We start from the raw sequence: 20,401 nt of genomic DNA on the forward strand, positions 1-20,401 counted from the left end.
CACCAAGGCCACAGTACAGGCAGCGACCCTCCCGACGTCGAGCGGCCCGCTCTCCCTCGGAAAGGCGAGCAAACCCCAGCTGCATGGGCTCACCACCAGACAATCTATCCCCAGGGGGCGTGGGAGGAGAGGGAGGAACGGGTGGGACAGAAAACACAGGTGCCAGTCGATTGGAAGGCCTCCGCAGGCGTTCCCTGAGTGAAGGCCTCTCCCTGAGCCTGGTATCAATCAGGATCAGGAAGGAAATTAGTGCTTCCAGCTCCACAGGCAATTCCTTGGCTGCGATCTCGTCCTTCAATGCATCAGAAAGACCCTGAGAAAACGCAGCCACCAGAGCCTCATTGTTCCAACCCACCTCTGCTGCCATGTACGAAACTCTATGGCATACTCGGCAACGGTCCGTGAACCCTGATGTATAGACATGAGCAGCTTGGCAGCCGAGGCGGAGCGAGCCGGTACATCGAATACCCTACGGAAGGCATCGACAAAACCGGAAAACGCGTGAATCACTTGGTCATTCCTCTCCCATAAGGGATTCGCCCAGGCCAAGGCCTTGTCTGAGAGTAGCGATATTAGGAAACCCACCTTTGACCTCTCAGTCGGAAAAGCATGGGGTATTAATTCGAAGTAAATCCCTACCTGGTTGAGAAACCCACGACACTGACTCAGCTCACCCCCAAAGCGCTGTGGAAGAGGGGCTGAACCAGTCATACCACTGGGCGCCGCGGGTGCCGCAGCAGCCGCGGTGGTGGGCGCAACAAGCGGAACAGCAGCGGGAGCGACCACCGGAGTGACAACCGGCCTAATGACACCAGGAGTAAGGTGCGCGGTGCGTGCAAGCAGAGTTTGCAACGCCTGAGCGAACTGATCCAACAGGAGATCCTGTTGATCCAGTCTGGCGACCAACAATGGAAGCGAAGGCATACCTGCACCGTCAGGGTTCATGGCACTTGTGTAATGTCAGGGCAGGGCTGTGGAACGGACAGGTAGGCCTAGTGGCAGGGTAACGCACTGGCTGACGACAACCACCACAAACAGACTGAAGTCCCTCAGGGCGTGGAGTCTAAGTCCCAGGCTGCCCTTCACCAGGGCCCCTGATGGTGGGGATGGACTTGACGCAGCCAGGAACCAGGTCGTGGCCCCCGAGACACCCCGGCTGCGGTAATGGCCGCCGCTAATGGCGTGTAGCTGGTGAGAATGACAATAGCATAGTCAGGCAAGCCGGGTCGACAACAACGGGACAAAACGGTACAGAACAGTAGACAGAGAATCACAGGTCACGGGCCGGGTTCAGCAACGGAAGGTCAGATCGAAGGAAACCACAGAGAATGGTCTTAGTCACAAGCCGAGTCAGATACCAGAAGAGTCACGAGCGTATACACAGAGCTGTAGCAAGACAAAGACACAAGACACAAGTGCAAAGAGCATGTGCGGGCCACAGGCTTATATGTCATCAGCCACACCCCTCTGGGGGATGGACCTCAGAGACCTGAAGGCATAAAAGGATTCCCACCATGCACAGCAGAATCCAAGATGGTCGCCAGCACATGGAGTAACATAACCTCAGGGAAAAGGTAGGACCTTGACACTGTCGTCCTTGAGGTGACCCTGAATTTGACCGGCTCCACAAAATTCAGCCCCTCACAAATCACCTTAACCAAAAATTTGCAGATGTCTATACTCCCCAGCAAAAAATCTGCGTTGACGAGTCCCTGATTAATTTTTCTGGCCACCTTGCATGCAATTTCTCCCCAGCAAGCGTGCCAGATATGGGGTCAAGATGTAGAAGTCCTGTAAGAGGGCAACAGGCTATACTTATAAGTTTCGGATTTACGAGGGAAAAGATATTCACGTGGAGCCCCCCAGATACCCAGGCTACATGGGGAGTAGTGGCAAGATAGTTTGGGGCTTGGTGTCATCCTTATTCCATATAGGGTACCACTTATACGTGGACAATTTTTATTCAAGTGTGCCACTATTTAGACATTTGTGCAATCTTGGAACTGGCGCATGTGGCAAAGTGTGATCTAATGTGTGCCCACCATTAGAAGTGGGTGGATGTAGGGCGGAATATTCTAATGGTGGGCATAACACACACTTTTTCTGGTAGAAATTTCTTCTCTTTTTTTCATTAAGTCCACAGGCTGCATACAAAAAAAAAAAAAAAAGAACATCGCATATACAGTAATACCTCGGCTTACGAATGCCTCTGTTAACGTAATTTTCGGTTTACAAATGAAATTCCATTGAAAATAATGCCTCGGTTTATGAATTTTTTACTCATTTTTTTCACAATATGAAGTGTATGTCAGTGCTGATTTTTAAATGCAATTGCCGTCTTTTTTTTTTCCTTCACTATAGCTCACAACATTAGCTGTCAGTTTCCCGGAAGCTAAAGGATACTTTGTATCTTTTAAAAACTGAAAGGAAACATTGTTTCTTTTGGGGAAATAAATTAAAAGAAACTTTCTCTCTTTTAGCTGGAGGGGGAAAGTGACAGATGAATTTCTGAACTACATTTAAAAACTGGCACCTAACAGCTGAGTGTAAAAGAATTTTGCCAGCAATTCTTTTACATTCAGCTGTCAGTGGGGAACCCCACTGACAGCTGAAACATTAACACATGGTTGTCACTACTAAAATACCACGAGTTAATAAAATAACTCATGCGGTATTTTAGTAGCGTTTACTGTTTTTCTGACTTTCAGAACGGATTTATTGGTTTTCAATGCATTCCTATGGGAAACAGTGTTTCGGTTTACGAATCCTTCGCTATACGAAATGTCCTGCAGAACAAATTAAATTTGTAATCCGTGGTATTACTGTATACCCAACAAGGACCAGCGACGTACTGGTACATCACTGGACTTTGAATGTTTATACCAGGATGATGCCTACAGCTGCAGGCATCATCCTGGTATCGTTTTTTTTCAGCCGGCGATCTGCTTTCATGTAAAAGCAATCCTAGTGGCTAATTAGCTGCAGGATTGCTTTTACAAGTAGCGGAAGCCGATGCCCCCTCCCCCACTGCCTTCCACGGCCTTCTCGGACAGTCCCATGCCATCGGGGCAACCTGAGAATGCAGCCGGTGTTTCTGCCAGCTGACCATAGAGCTGATTGGAGACCAGAATGGTGCCAATCATCTCTATAGTCTAAGAAATCGGAGGCTACAAGCATTTCATTACTTCAGTTTCGCAGGATATAAACAACGCTATTTGTAAATTGGGAAAGCATCTGATCACACCGATCTTGGTGAAATTAGATAATGTAAGGGCAGAGGAGATATCTAGAGTCTGATAGACCCCAGATTTCTCAAAAAAGAATACAGTTGCAAGAAAAAGTATGTGAACCCCTTGGGATTACATGGAGTTTTGCATGAATTGGGCATAAAATGTGCTCTGAACGTCATCTAAGTCACAACAATAAAAGAACACAGTCTGCTGAACATAATACTACACAAACATTAGATGTTGCCATGGTTTAATTGCACATAACATGTAAACATTCACAGTGCAGGGAGGAAAAAGTATGTGAGGCCTTGTGTCAGGGCCTGGACTTGAACCTGGGACTTCTACTGTGTCAGGCAGTAACTCTACTCACTGAGCTACCTGGGATGCTGGACAACACTTTGCCTCATCTATTGGATAATCCTGCCTTGTGCCTTGTTTGCTCTTGAACCTTGAACTCCTTGCTCCTCCCATGAACTTCCTATATAAGCCATGTCCTTGGACTTCCTCCTTGCCAGATTATTGTGCCTTTCCAGCCAATATCCTGCTACTGTTCCTGCTGCTGTCTACACCTCCGCTACTGACCTTTGGCTTGTTCCTGACCACGATTGATCTGCTACCATTTGTGACCGACCCTTGGCTTGTGACCGACTCTGCTTTCGTCTGATCCCTAACCTGTTGATCCGCTATTGGTTCCCAGTCTGCTCATTCCCTGGTGGGGTGATCCTGAGATCTGCGACCTGGTATTAACACGCAGCCCAATCCATCTCCACCATTAGGAGCTCTGGTGAATACCGGTTAATACTTAGACCCCGCACCTCAGGTGAGCCTGCGTCATTCCCAGGGGGATCCGCTGGTGTACCTATCCTGCTGGTTCCAGGTAAGCCTTTTACTGCTATAGCAACTGGTCTCTGAACCTGACCTTACACCGTGACACCTTGGCTTAATGACTTCTCCCAGAGCTAATTGGAGCCAGGAGTGAGCCAACCTTGACTCCAAACAGTGTGATGATATTAGATGTGTTGCTGACAGCTGTCCTGCCCTTAAAAAACACACCCCTGTTTTAGGTTTACTGGTTTCAAGAAGCACTGTCTGATGTGAACCATGCCTCGCAGAAAAGAACTCTCAGAAGACCTACGATCAAGAATTGTTGACTTGCATGAAGCTGGAAAGGGTTACAAAAGTATCTCCAAAAGCCTTGATGTTCATGTGTCCACGGTAAGACAGACTGTCTACAAATGGAGAAAGTTTAGCACTGTTGCTACTCTCCCTAGGCATGGTCGTCCTGTAAAAATGACTGCAAGAGCACAGCGCAGAATGCTGCATGAGGTAAAGAAGAATCCCAGAGTGTCAGCTAAAGACCTACAGAAATCTCTGGCACATGCTAACATTTTTGTCGACACATCTACAATAAGGAAAACATTAAACAAGAATGGAGTACATGGGAGGACACCACGGAGGAAGCCATTGCTGTCCAAAAAGAATACTGCAGCACGTTTGAAGTTTGCAAAAGAGCACCTGGATGTTCCACAGCACTACTGGCAAAATATACTGTGGACAGATGAAACCAAGATTGAGTTGTTTGGGAAGAACACACAACACTATGTGTGGAGAAAAAAAGGCACAGCACACCAACATCAAAACCTCATCCCCACTGTAAAACATGGCGGAGGGGGCATCATGGTTTGGGGCTGCTTTGCTGCCTCAGGGTCTGGACGGATTGTTGTCATTGATGGGAAAATGAATTCCAGAGTTTATCAAGACATTTTGCAGGAAAACGTACGACCATCTGTCTGCCAACTGAAGCTCCGCAGAGGATGGCTGATGCAACAGGACAATGACCCAAAGCATACAAGTAATTCAACAAAACAATGGCTGCAACAGCACAGAATACGCCTTCTGGAGCGGCCCAGTCAGAGTCCTGACCTCAACCCGATTGAAATGCTGTGGCATGACCTTAAGAGAGTGATTCACACCAGACATCCCAAGAATAACACTGAAACAGCTTTGTGAAGAGGAGTGGTCCAAAATTAATCCAGATCGTTGTGCAGGTCTGATCTGCAACTACAGGAAACGTTTGGTTGAGGTTATTGCTGCCAAAGGAGGGTCAACCAGTTATTACTTTTTCCTCCCTGCACTGTAAATGTTTACATGTTATGTGCAATTAAACCACGGCAACATCTAATGTTTCTGTAGTATTATGTTCAGCAGACTGTGTTCTTCTATTGACTTAGATGACGTTCAGAGCACATTTTATGCCCAATTCATGCAAAACTCCACGTAATCCCAAGGGGTTCACATACTTTTTCTTGCAACTGTATATGACAATGCCCATTGAAGTTATAGGGGATATTTGCATTCCCTGTGATAGCATTAAAAGTGATAAAAAAATGAGTGTTAAAATAATTTAAAAAATGAAAATAACTCCCAAAAAAAAAGTACCCTCACCCCCCCCGCGCACATCTGCGTTTGTGAGCATTGACCCTGTGCAAATATGGAAACAGCAGTTGCACCATGCATGTGAGGTATCGCCATGAACGTCAGATCAAGGACAGTAATTCTAACACTAGACCTCCTCTGTAAATCTAAAATGATAGCTTGTAAAGGCTTTTAAAACATTGCCTATGGATATTAAAAATGTATGCAGTTTGTCGCCATTGCACGGAGCATTCGCAGTTTAAAGCATGTCATGTTTGGTATCCATTTACTCGGCATACCATCATCTTTTATATTTTACCAAATAATTGGCCAATATTTTGTGATTTTTTGCATTAAAAGTAAAAAAAGTGTATTTTTTCTTAAATTGCATTTGAAAAATCGCTGCACAAGTACTATGTGACATAAAACATTGCAGCACCCACCATTTTATTCACTAGGGTGTTTGCTTTAAAACATATATAATGTTTGGGGTTTAAATTAATTTCCAAGCAAAAAATACAGATTTTTTTCATGTGAACAAAAAGTGTCAGAAAAGGCTTGATCTTCAGCTGGTTAGAAGAGTGAGTGATGTGTAGCATAAACTTCTAATGCTGGGCATAAAATGCCCCCACCCTCCAAAACGACCCCTTTTTGGAAAGTAGACATCCCAAACTATTTTTTGAAAGGCATGTTGAATCAATAGAAGAATTAATTTTTTTTACCACATGTAGCAATTGTACTTACAAATATGGACTCAAACATCCATTTTGCTAAAGATCCTCCATCTTGTGTCATTCTCACTCTAAAATTAGCCCCCCTCCCTTTTTGTTGAGTGGCCGGTGGTATGTGTGTGTGCTGAGTTCAGGAGTGCACAGGGCACAGCTGGATATGCTTCATGGTTATAAACCCAATTAGCTGGTTCCGTGAAGTCTGCCAGACTCTTGCTTTGAGCTGATCGTAAAGCTATAAACCCGTCAGTCACTGGACTTGAAAAGCATTCCAAAATAACGGTAAAACATATATCTCATTTGGGAAACCACTTTTTCCTACACTTTCATAACTTCTCGTAGGAAATACATACAATAACACAAAACATATATTCAGATTGGTCAGTTTACTGCGAGTCACCTGATACCTTACACCCCTAGATTACGTCTACCCGAGAGCAGAAAGCGATATCTCATTAACCATCCCGAGCAGATATGTCATATCTGGTATCTGGACGTTCAGAATATCATTCTGCATATTATCCTGCCAGGGGCTAGGCTTCTGCATGCATCTATGGAAGGTTATTGACCATGATATAAACTGGGAGGGATTTGGTCATAGCCTGAGTTCCCCGCCTAAACACCCCTCCCCAAATGAGGCGATTGGTTCTCTGCTTTAAGGAGACACCCTGCTGGGTTCCAAGAAAAAGGCTGTTATGCCTGGAGAAGTAAGATGAAGAGATTTCTCCTGTTTAACATCAGGAACCAACTTTGCTTAGGACCCTTGAATCTGCTTAAACCCAGTACTCTGGCAAGTATTCTACCTCTCTAAACTTCTTTCTGTTTTCTCTCTGCTGTGTTATTGCTGTCTGTATATATATAATATATATATATATATATATATATATATATATATAATACATTTTGGCCTAAATTTATGACAAAATTTTAGTTTTCTTGGATATTTTTATCACAGAAATTAGAATTTTTTTTTCCTCAAAACTTTTTTTGTTTATAGCGCCAAAAATTAAAAGCGCACAGGTGATCAAATACCACCAAAATAAAGCTCTATTTGTGTGAAAAAAGGACATAAAATTTCATTTATGTACCACATTGCATGACCGCGCAATTGTCAGTTAAACTAGTGCAGCACTGTATAACAAAAAATGGCGTAAATTACAGTATCTATACCATAGTTTGTAGACGCTATAATGTTCACACAAAGCAATCAATGTACACTTATTGGGATTTTTTTTACCAAAAACATGTAGCAGAATACATTTTGACCTAAATTCATAACCAACTTTGAGTTTACTATATATTTTTTATTGCCGAAAGTAAAAAATATTGTTTGTCTTCAAAATTTTCGGTCTTTTTTTGTTTATAGCGGAAAAAATAAAAAGTGCAGAGGTGATCAAATACCACCAAAAGAAAGCTCTATTTGTGTGAAAAAAGGACATACATTTTGTTTGACTGTGCAATTGTCAGTTGAATAAGTGCAACACCGAATAGCAAAAAGAGGCCTGGTCATTAAAGGGGGTAAATCCTCTAGAGGGCAAGTGGTAAAACTCCAGATCCGTGCAAAATAAAACAAAAACATACCACAGTGCAACACCGTTTTATATAACCAAAAATTAAACATGTTACAATATTTACTCACATTAAACAAATTATATGTTACCTATGAATTATGGTGAACATATATGCATTACTTCACCGTGCCGACTATATTGTGGTGTTTCCCATCACCGGGTAGGTGCACCATGCACTCACCTTCTTCCCAGACCTAACATATAGGTCATACATGCTTAAGGATGAAACCAGATTCTGCTTATCCGCTGCCAGTCCTTAGTAGCTACTTCAATATTTCTGGCCCTTTAAGGAAACATGTTCTCGGATATCCAGTGGGATTAAGATGTATATGATCAAAGATAAAGGGAATAGATCATAGTGCAACCCTAATAAATATGCACGCTTTATTCAAGTAACAAATGCACTCTCAAAAGTAATGAATCAAAAGCATATCATAGCCATCAATCAAAATGGTTCCTCACATCACTTATGCCAGTTTGAGCATGACCGGGAGTGACGTCACTAGGAGCCATGGTATGTTTTTGTTTTATTTTGCATGGATCTGGAGTTTAACCGCTTAAGGACCGCCCTATAGTAGATATACTGCTACAGTGCGGCACATGTGCGCAAAATCATGTATATATACATGATTTTGCATTTCTGGGTAGGGGGCACGTGGATGTCAATCACCGGGCCCAGCCGATAATTACCCGCTGGCGCCCAGTGATTACCAAGCATATCCGATGGGGAGGAAGATTGTTTTGTCTACAAACAATCTTCCTCCATCAGCTCAGGCACACTGCTCTGGATGGCTGTGCACAGCCTGATCAGTGTGCTTACAGAGAAAAACACACACCCCACCCCCATAGTAAAACATTCTCAGCACACAATTAACTCTTTGATCACCCCTCATATTAACCCCTTCCTGCCCAGTGCCATTAGTATAGTGTCAGTGCTTTTTTTTTAGCACTGATCACTGTATTGGTGTCACTGAGGTGTCAGTAACACCAAGTTAGTTCCCCCCAGTGTCAGAATGTCCACCGCAGTCCCACTAAAAGTTGCTGATCGCCGCCATTACTAGTAGAAAAAAAATTTAAATCACATTATCTATACCGCCATTTGAAAATGCTATAACTTTCACGTAAACCAATTTACACGTATTGGAATTTTTTTTAGCAAAGACATGTCGCAGAATAAATTTTGGCCTAAATTTATGATGACATTTGATTTTTAAAAATTGTTTACTGGACATGTTTAATAGCAAAAAGTCCAAAATATTTTTTTTTTCTCAAAACTGTCAGTCTGTTTTTGCTTATAGTGCACAAAATAAAAAACGCACAGGTGATCAAATACCACCGAAAGAAAGCTCAATTCATGGAGAAAAAAAGGATGTAAATTTCATTTTATGGAAGGACCCAGATGTTGTAGAGTTCCCCTTTAAACCCTAACACTTCTAGCAGCCTGTGTGTGTAGAAGCAAGGTTTTTGACTCATCTTCCCCCCTCCATTATTTCCTGTGTATGGGTCTGCAGATGCTATTTCTTATCTCTAGCTGCTGGCCAATTCTGGCTGGTTGAAATTATAATAATGTGTACTTGTGAGCTACTATGGTGGTATGTAAAAATGCTTATAAATAACTAACTCCTAAAAATGTGATGGTGCGTCAACACAAAAACACATACTCATGATGCTGTGTAAAGATAGACAAATAAAATATTAAATGTGTCGCGCTCCACTACTCAAAAGTATTTACAATACTCTCCCCTTCAAACGTGCATAATATGGACATCTATACTAATTGATAATAAATAATATAAATAAATAAAATAAATAAATAAATCTAAATAAATATTAATCCATAGTGGTATAAATAATCTTAAAATTAAAACACCTCTTGTGCTGTAATTAATTATAATACAATTCTGCTAAATTAATAAAATTGATGATGTGAAAAAAGCTAATAAATCTATTCAAATTCCATGTGCGTGATATTGAAATTATTCAAATCAGATAAGCAAGAAACCTCCATGCACAGTGATATATATGTGCAAAAGATATATGTGCAAATATACAAAATACACAAAACAATTTTATAAAAAAATGATAATAAAAAATAATAAACAAATTAATATAAAAAATAAATAATAATAAAAGGAACCTCTATTTAGTCTTGCTGTGCAAATGATATAGTGTGCTCACCTCACTTATACAGCCCAAAATAGTGAGTAGAGCTATATACTAATTGTCCTTAACTTAGATAAAATATAAACGTCCCAATATGTATATAGAAATATATGGAAAATATATTGCGGTTGAAGTGGACTGTAATGTTACTTTCCTTCCACTAGGTGGCCTCCCAATTTCTTCTGGGCTATGAGGGCTGGATGGATAGATACAGATATCTTCCCACATAGTGCTTTATCCTTTACAAAAGATTTTTAATTTGTCTCCGGTAAAATGCGAACTCACATTCCACAAAGCAATACAGAGCGTTTTTCAATGTGTGCCCTTGCACAATAACAGTACTCGCCGTTCTGCTGAAAGTGGCGTCGTGACGTCAGAGCCCCTCCCCTCGTTACGCCACAGGGTCACGTGGATTCCTCAGGGTATCCCCCTGAGGAAGCCACGTGACCCTGTGGCGTAACGCGTAGGGGAGGGGCTCTGACGTCACGAGGCCACTTTCAGCAGAACGGCGAGTACTGTTATTGTGCAAGGGCACACATTGAAAAACGCTCTGTATTGCTTTGTGGAATGTGAGTTCGCATTTTACCGGAGACAAATTAAAAATCTTTTGTAAAGGATAAAGCACTATGTGGGAATCTTTCTTTTTCATGGCCTAAATTGGTGGAGCAAAAGGGAAGAAGAGGAGATAGGAGATAGACCCCCACAGGAGGAGGGGAGATATCTGTATCTATCCATCCAGCCCTCATAGCCCAGAAGAAATTGGGAGGCCACCTAGTGGAAGGAAAGTAACATTACAGTCCACTTCAACAGCAATATATTTTCCATATATTTCTATATACATATTGGGACGTTTATATTTTATCTAAGTTAAGGACAATTAGTATATAGCTCTACTCACTATTTTGGGCTGTATAAGTGAGGTGAGCACACTATATCATTTGCACAGCAAGACTAAATAGAGGTTCCTTTTATTATTATTTATTTTTTATATTAATTTGTTTATTATTTTTTATTATCATTTTTTTATAAAATTGTTTTGTGTATTTTGTATATTTGCACATATATGTTTTGCACATATATATCACTGTGCATGGAGGTTTCTTGTTTATCTGATTTGAATAATTTCAATATCACGCACATGGAATTTGAATAGATTTATTAGCTTTTTTCACATCATCAATTTTATTAATTTAGCAGAATTGTATTATAATTAATTACAGCACAAGAGGTGTTTTAATTTTAAGATTATTTATACCACTATGGATTAATATTTATTTAGATTTATTTATTTATTTATATTATTTATTATCAATTAGTATAGATGTCCATATTATGCACGTTTGAAGGGGAGAGTATTGTAAATACTTTTGAGTAGTGGAGCGCGACACATTTAATATTTTATTTACAATTCTGGCTGGTTATTCTGCAGGTTTTAGGAAGTCTTTTGAGTGTATAGAAAGTAGGAAAGGAATGTATGCCTTGTGATGTAATCGATGGTATATACGCTTGTAAGAAGTTTTCTATAACTCACTTAGCAGATGAGGGCATGAGCCATCTGTAACTTCAGGGTGCGGTTCATTCTTTCCACTTGTCAAAACAGTCAAAACAGCACTGTTTTTAATAAATTAGTTGCTTCCTTCAGAAGCCCGATTCCGGAGTTTTATCTGATTTTGCGGAAATTGCTACTACATTTTTGGTGCGTTGGCCGGGAAACCAGGTGTAACTACCGAGGCAGGTGGTTTTCCCACCCTTATCAGCAGGGCTCGGTCTGGAGCTGGCCCCTGGGATCTCTGTGTTGTTTCAGGTGCCACTGGACATTTGTCTGGGAAATCGTACAATATCCTAGTCGCCTGCTCCGAGGATCGACCTGCTGGAGTCCAAAGAACCCGGACTGGGGAACCAACTGCTAAATAGTGAAGCTTCACACATCGGGAACAGGTGAGATCTTTGCCTTTTGGGTTATAACAGTCCGGTTATAACAGCCAGTCAGGACCTCTCAACGGTATTCCAGGGAAGGGGAGCTTGATCACCTCCCGAGGTGCCCTTGAATTGGATGATTGTGCATCCTGGGGCCATACCTCCAGGTAGTCAGTAATTTTGGGTTGGAAACTCTGGTGTGTATGTGAGTGAATGAGACGTTGCTCAGCAGCGAAGCCAGAATTGACCCTGTGTAGGTGCAGTTCTTGGGACTGGGGCTGATATCGTTCTGTGCCAAGTCACCGATAAGGGGAAACGTTTGTCTTTTAACCCTATTGTGTTGAGGAAGAAATTATTCCCAGATATGGAATTTCCTCCTCCATTGGTTCAGGCAATGGTCCTGCCTTTGTTCACAAGTGCCTTCAGGAGTTAGCAACCATACTCAAGATCACTCGGAAACTACATACCGCATACAGGCCTCAAAGTTCTGGAAAAGTGGAAAGAATGAACCATACCCTGAAGTTACAATTGGCAAAACTCTGTCAGGAAACCCAAATGAAGTGGACTTTGATGATGCCCATTGTCTTGCTGAGAATCCGGAGTACTCCAACAAAGAGGACAAATCTGTCCCCTTTTGCAGTACTATATGGTAGGCCCCCACCCATCATTAGAGGTATCAAGGGAGATTTACACCAGATAGGAAGGGTGGTGAACCATGAACTGTTACAGAAATTGGGGGAGAATATGCAGGATATAGGGAAGCGGGTTCAAGAGAAACTCACCATAATCCTGTCCAACTCCGTCCATTCCTTTGCACCGGGAGATACAGTGTAGGTAAAGGAGTGGAGCGTAACCCCTTTAGGGCCCAGATGGAGAGGTCCTTACACTGTTCTGCTATCTACTCCCACAGCCATTAAGGTGGCCAAGGCAAACCCCTGGATACACCACTCCAGGGCAAAGCAAGCTGCTGATCACACAGATTCTGGGCTGAGTAAAGCAGACTCTTAAGACCCCTTAAAACTAAAGCTGACCAGAGAGATCAGAAAGAAGGACTCCAGCCCTGCTCTCAGCACATACCTGGAAGCTGTTGAATCTACGCACGACGGAAGAAAAGGATACATCTGACCAGAAGGAAGAACTCCAGCTCTGCTCCAGTCACACCCGGAAGCTGACTGGTCAACACACAGCGGAAGATGGGAATATATACCGATATGATGCCTGATAAAAATGTTTTAAGAAAATTGCTGGTAGCCATAATAGTAACCCTGACTAGAACAATAGGATGGAGGGCGGATCATGTGGCCCGTGTATCAAGATTATTAGAGTAGGATCTGTAATCACTAGAATGTTACTATGGCATTCTCATTATCAATGTGAAGGCACAGTAACTGACACATGTACATAATGAAACAACTTTTTCAATGTGCACTGTAGGGAACCAGGTAACCTGTTATGACCCCACCTATGGACCCACTAAAACCTGGTTGACCATACGGAGCTACGGCTCCAAAGGCAAGCTGATAAACCGTACCCTAATAGCTAATCCCAATGCTGCAGCGAGCCTGCTCTTTGATGTATGCTCTGCTATTAACCTAAATTATTCCCCCAGGAAAGGGAGCGGGGGGGTTAGAATGGGAAAGGGAGTATTTGGCATATGATAAGAATATTTGCTCAGGGAAGCTAGGAAGGCTGCAGCCCATGTAATGGCCATGTGGAAATATATGGGTGGTTTGTGGTTAATTGGTGATGCTTTATCTCACTCAAACTTTCGCTAAGATAGCATTAAAGAGGGGAATATGGTAGGACCCAGATGTTATAGAGTTCCCCTTTAAACTCTAATACTTCTAGCAGCCCTTGTTTGTAGAAGCAAGGTTTTTGGCTCATCTTCCCCCCTCCCTTATTTCCTGTGTACAGGTCTGCAGTTGCTATTTCTTATCTTTAGCTGCTGGCCAAGGTTATTCTGCAGAGTTTAGGAAGCCTTTTGAGTGTATAGAGAGTAGGAAAGGAATGTATGCCTTGTGAAGTAACTGTTGATATATACCCTTGTAAGAAGTTTTCTATAACTCACTTAGCAGATGAGGGAATGAGCCATCTGTTTAGTCAAAACAGCACTGTTTTTAATAAATTAGTTGCTTCCTTCAGAAGTCTGAGTCTGGAGTATTATCTAATGTGGAAATTGTTACTGCAATTTGGGTGCAGCGTTGCATGACTGCACAATTGTCAGTTAAAGTAATGCAGCGCCATAATGCAAAAAACAGCCTAGTCAGGAAGGGGTTTAAATCCTCAGGAGGGCAAGTGGTTAAAGAAGCACAATACGTGGAAGGAACACGTCACGGATCAGAAATTTTGGAGACACATTTTCCCTATAAAGCGTGTTTTTGGCCTATTATAATTTATAGGTCAATTGTCAAGATGAGCAGGGAGTGGGGCCACAATTCAAGCATGGTGTTGATTATTATTATTATTATACAGGATTTATATAGTGCCAACAGTTTGCTCAGCGCTTTACAATATAACGGGAGACAATACAGCAACAGTACAGTTCAATACAAGAGGGATAGGAGGGCCCTGCTCTTTGGAGCTTACAATCTAGGAGGGAGGGGTTAGTGGTACAAAAGGTAGTAACTGTGGGGGATGGACTGGTTGGAAGAGTAGAAGATTACATTATTAGCTGAGGGCAGGATAGGCTTCCCTGAAGAGATAGGTTTTCAGAGATCACCTAAAAGTGAGCAGAGTAGGCGATAGTCTGATAAATTGGGGTAGAGAGTTCCAGAGGATGGGGGAAGCTCTGGAAAAGTCCTGGAGACAAGAATGGGAGGAGGAGACAAGAGAGCTAGAGAGCAGGAGGTCTTGCGAGCAGCTTTAGGAGATTATGGCTAGATGTTAATGCAACATATACTGGATTGGATGTTTATTATCTCATACTTTTTTTGGAGTGTCACTTTATGCTTTCAAAGCTTATGGTCCTATTTATGATGAGATAGCACTCCACATTTTTTTCATTTATTTATTTTGAGTGTGAGTACACCAGAGGAGTGAGTGCAGCAATCGTCTTACCTGATATTATTACTATTGTTGGAACATAGCAGTGCATAAATCTTTACCATTTGCACTGTCTGTGTACAATATCCCTGTTATTTGCTATGTGAAAAAATAAAGACTTGTGTATGTTCTTTGTCCTTGTATGCTGCAAAGGATTTGTGTAATACAAACAAAAAAATAGGAATGCGCTGTGAATTACTAAATATCCATCTATAATCAAAAGTCCACATAAATAAAGTCACTTCAAAATTAGTGCACAAAATTTTTTTTCAAAATTGGTGCAAAAAATATATATTTTGTATAATTGTGCTCATAATCCACCACCAGAAGAAATAAATAAATTCACTAGAGCTTTTTGCTGATTAATTAAAACCAGCAAAAACGCTGTTGCTCTGGAAGCAGTGAAGTATCCAGGTGGCAAAATCAATACTCCGTATTGAAGAGGGATATCCAAGATTGTGAGCAATACTCTGCAACAGAAGCATCAAACCAGCACCTGGGAACCTTTTATTAAACGTATCCTCCAGTCCTAGTCAAGGAGCCACACTCGGGAATAAAGAAAAAGGATGATGGTGCAGCGAGTTTAAAACATCATACTTAACCAAAAGTAAGTAAAACACTCACAAATAAGGTGTCACGCTGACACCAGCATGATAGGCAGTCAGCAATACCATCAGATTGCAATCAGCGAGCAAACCGGGTTTTTTTTTGTTTGTATTATTCACCTTGATTGAGGTTTTAGGTTTGCTGCGTTTTTTTGTATTTATTTAAATTAATTTTTGGCGCTTTTTCTTTCTTTTTTGATTTAAAGGATTTGTGTATAATCAAAACATAGCTTCCCAGAAACGCATTTAAAATTATGCTCCTATTGGATCCAACGTTGTTTTGTATACTGTTTGTCTTTGTATTTCTTTCAATCAGAAAACATGTTAGTACATTGCAGAAATGTTAAACTTTGTAGCAGACTCCTACCTTTTGTTGCTCTGATTCAGGCTAGGTGCAAACTGCTGTATTTTGACCTAATTCCCAGCGCGATTATGTAGTGCAACTTGTGGTTTGCATATTCTATAGCACAGGAATTACACCAAAGTTTTGCAGGAACCTTTGCTAAAATCATGCCATGCTGAGTTGCACTGATGTGAATGAGCACCATTGAAAACAATGAGATTTTCATTGTCATGCAATTCAATTGACATCTGAAATCGCACTAGTGTGAATAGAGCCTCAGTGGTTGTTTGTTTCACCAAACCACTTGCACACTTATTCTTTTTGGGAGTGACTAGTTCATTAGCTGGTGGATTTTCTGTGTTCTAATGAGGAAAGCTACAGGGTCTGCACCCCTTAGGAAGTGATTAACCTTCACCAAGGGTCACATCCAGCCAGACTTTGAAATTGTGCGACTTACAGTGAAGTAGCACGATTTCAAAGTCGGGGGACATGCTGATTTCAGGTGCGATTTGTAAGACATCTGACACAGATGTCTATGCAAATTGCACCTAAAGTAGTACATGTACTACTTTAGAAATTGGTTCGGCTCCGACCAAGTCGGAACCACATCGATTTGACCGTTGTAATTGCAGACAATAGGGTGCGACTTGACATATGTTTTGCAAGTCAGCTGTGGGTATAGGATTATGATCACTGTATTTGTGTCTTTGGGGATGTCAGTGGCAGTTAGTCAGTTCCCCCCAGTGTCAGAATGCCCGCCGCAGTACCGCTATAAGCCGCTGATTGCCATTACTAGTATAAAAAAATAAAAATAAAAATTCCAGTATCTATACCGCCATTTGTAGGTGCTATAACTTTCACATAAACCAAGTAATTTACATGTATTGGGATTTTTTCATGTACCAGAATTCATTTTGGCTTAAATTTCTGATCTAATTTGATTTTTACATTTTTTTTTACTGGATATGTTTTATAGCAAAAAGTCAAAAATATTGTTTTTTTTTTCAAAATTGTCAATTTTTTGTTTATAGCGCAAAAAAAAAACCACAGGTGCTCAAATATCACCAAATGAAAGCTCTATTTGTGGGAAAAAATTTTAGAATAAATTTAATTTGGATGCAGCGTTGCATGACCGCACAATTGTCAGTTAAAGTAACGCAGCGCCCTGTCATAAAAAATAGCCTGGTCAGGAAGAAGGGTAAATCCTCTGGAGGGCAAGTGGTTAAATTACAACATGACTTGTGTAGCAATTGTATACCTGTATGTTATATTTTTATTTGCTACATTTCCTTTCCACAAACGTGGAGTTACCCTTTAAGAAACCCGAATAAATGCTTAAATAACAGCTTGAAGCACTTTGTGACCAAAGCTCACAATAGGCTGAAGCCTGAATGACCTTCTAATAAAAATTGGAAAACGTGATCAGAGGAAAAGGTGGTGGCCTTACAAACCCGGGATACAGATGCTCTGGAGGAATGGGCTCTGATAGGGCATATGCCCTTGTAATGAGTTGTCTGATCCATCTGGCAATGGTGGAGTGAAAGGCAAGGTGTCCTCTACAAGGTCCCACAGGCAGGATAAAGGGGGACTCAGTTTTGCAAATAAAAGGTGGTAGCTTTCTTGTAGACTCCGATAGTCCTGACCAGATGTAGGCAAAGTAGCAATTTCCATGTAATTTTTTGGGGCAGAACAGAGGGTAAAGGAGGACAATGTCCTCACTGAGGTGAAAGTATGAGACCACCTTAGGTAAAAATAAGATTTTTGACTCAAAACCACCTTTTGGTTTTTTAGAGCTGCTACCTCAGCAACATGCCTAACATATAACCACCAGAAAAGAAACTGTACAAGTGAGTCTTTTAAAGGAATGTAACTAATAAGGTCAAAGGGGGGGTCTCTGAAGTCCAGGATGAGAATGTCTAGGATGAGATCCCAAGGTGACACAGGAGGTCAAATTGGATTATATACATAAACAACTCCTTGAGATAAGGTCCTGACAATGGATTGTGAGTCAAGTGGTTTCTGAAAGAGGATAAATAAGGTAGAAACCTGTCCTTTGAGGGTAATCAGGGCCAGATTCTAGCCTAGACTGAAGAAAGGACAACATACAAGTTGTAATATAGTCCCTAGGGTTAACCCTTCTGTCTTCACACCATGCAGAGGCAGCATTCCATGTGCGATGGTAAATACTGCTGAAGTTGGATTTCCTTCCTTTAACTAAGGTAGGAATAATTAAATCAGAGAAAAACATAGAAGAAAAACCATCTATCTAGCGGGGGTAAATATATGGGACCATGCCTCAGAGACATCACACACATGAATACAATTTCACAGTCTTTATTGTACAATTAAAAAAACAAAGATAAAAAGGTTTTAACCCTATATGGATCATATGCCAAAGTGAACATAGGACCATACAGTATATGTAATAATTTCCTGTGTGGTGTATAGGATTGATGTGGTTCGCGAGTGACTCACTTTCTCAGGATCCACGCCTGTTATATACACAGATAATCCATTCTGTATAACATACAATGAAAAATGCATAATATAACTGTAGCGCTATTTGTACACTCTTTGTGGCTACTGGGGTATGATGGCGCCACCTGTATAGTATTTAGGAGCAGAGTCTGTATAATCTATGTGATCAGGACAAGATCTCTAACAAGCGCTAGTGCCTCCACTCAATTGGGGCTTGTGGATAACAAGTGAAATCTCAACTGAGAAATGTATCATTCACATAGACAGTAATCCACACAGCATTGTATATGAAAGTCCATGTATTGAAGAAATAACATTCAGTGAACCATCCAACATAAGGTATCTTCTAAACAGGAACATTAAAGCATTAACAGTCTTTTTTGCATGTCTCAGTGAGGGGAGGCTGCAACACTTACAGTCTGAGCTCTCTCTCAGGAAAATCCACACTTCCCTCTTTTCCACAATTGCTCTCTCTGATGACCGCATCCTCAGTGCCCAGAGAGCATAGCAGCCATAGCGGAAAAAAGGGCAAGGCAAACACTGCATAATAGAAGTATACACTGGAAAATGGGCAAAGAAATTATCACATCACTACACAACCAAAAATATAATACATGCATATAACATATTTCACAATATATACTACATTATACAGCAATGTTACATAAAACATACACTTCACATCTGGAAAGAGAAAAAAAAGGGGGGAAATTAAATTTAAAATGTTTTCCTCCTTTTCCCCAAACTAGAATTGTGAGATTATGATTTGGCTATAGCCGAAAGCTATAACCTAACCTACAGGGGAAAGGAAGTAATATCTAGGGGATTCTAACCAAGTTCTTCCATAGTGTAGCAGAAGGGATATTAAATCCCACATACACAGGGGGTGCCACTAATGAAAAACAAAAACCACTGCAATGAAGCATTACTATTCCTCTAAAAAATAAACTGTGCCCAGTGAAAACCATATATTATGGAACATATTTCATATATCAATGCCATTCAGTCATGCAAACACTGAGGAAACAAATAGATGTACAGTATATATGGATCCCCTAAAAATGAAAGGAAGAAATATATATTTACATATATTTTAAATCCCTTAAATTCACCAAACATATCCACCATTTTGAGTGCACATGAGCTTACTGTTTAAACAAGTGCCCCTTCATATTTAAAGTATATGTAAACCCTCACCTTGTAAAACAACCCATTCAGTTTAAAATAGAAATGGAAGGCAAATCAGTTGTGGACAGATCTCTGTGTGACTGCTGATTTTACTGTGCAGTTACTCACAGATCCCACACAGTGCAGCCATCTGTCACAGTGTCCAAGTGCACATCAACATCTGTACCAGTGTCCCATCAGCATCTGTCATGGTGCCCTAGTAGACCATCAACATCTGAGCTAGGTTAATGCCAAGAACCAGGCTGGAACACACAGGAGCACTGGACAGGAAGCGACGTCACTGTGGGCAGAGCAGGAAGTAGAGGGACGTGGTCACGCGTTTTAAAGCCCTGTGGCTCCTTCCTCAAACCATGGAAACCATGCAAATATATACCCACTTTAGGCGGGGCCAGCAAGGGGGACAGAATAGTAGAAAAGATACAATGAGAGATTGATCGTGCAGAGAGAGACTGCACTAAGGGGGCACTAGAAAGTGCAGACAAATAGAACCCAAACATTGTGCAAGCATAACCTTCAATATATAAAGGATGTAGCATTAACCCTTAACAAGCAATGCAAAAGTTTATTATTAAAAAAACAAACAAACAAAAACCACAATATATAACAGGGAACAGGACATCCACCCTTATCTGGCTCTACCAAGTGGAATATATGAGTGTTTTGTGCCATTTGCTTGTCTTTGGTTTAATGGTATCCCAGTGCACATCAACATCTGTAGGAG

The 20,401-nt window shown here is 41.2% G+C and overlaps 2 protein-coding genes across 2 annotated transcripts in view; both read right to left on the reverse strand.

Annotated features, from left to right (window-relative positions):
• The window catches only part of MRPL45 (mitochondrial ribosomal protein L45), a 168,366-nt gene that overhangs the window by 109,783 nt on the left and 38,182 nt on the right, over window positions 1-20,401 (reverse strand). The gene's annotated exons all lie outside the window — the stretch shown is intronic.
• Window positions 18,333-20,401, reverse strand: part of PIP4K2B (phosphatidylinositol-5-phosphate 4-kinase type 2 beta) — a 196,799-nt gene continuing 194,730 nt past the window's right edge. The window contains exon 11 of the transcript XR_016313649.1: window positions 18,333-19,052. The gene's annotated coding sequence lies outside the window, so the exon portion shown is untranslated. The remainder of the gene's footprint in view (window positions 19,053-20,401) is intronic.

The sequence above is a fragment of the Staurois parvus genome, unplaced genomic scaffold (assembly GCF_062004578.1).
Source record: "Staurois parvus isolate SC_StPar_1 unplaced genomic scaffold, SC_StPar_1.0 ptg000328l, whole genome shotgun sequence".
NCBI classification, from domain to species: Eukaryota; Metazoa; Chordata; class Amphibia; order Anura; family Ranidae; genus Staurois; species Staurois parvus.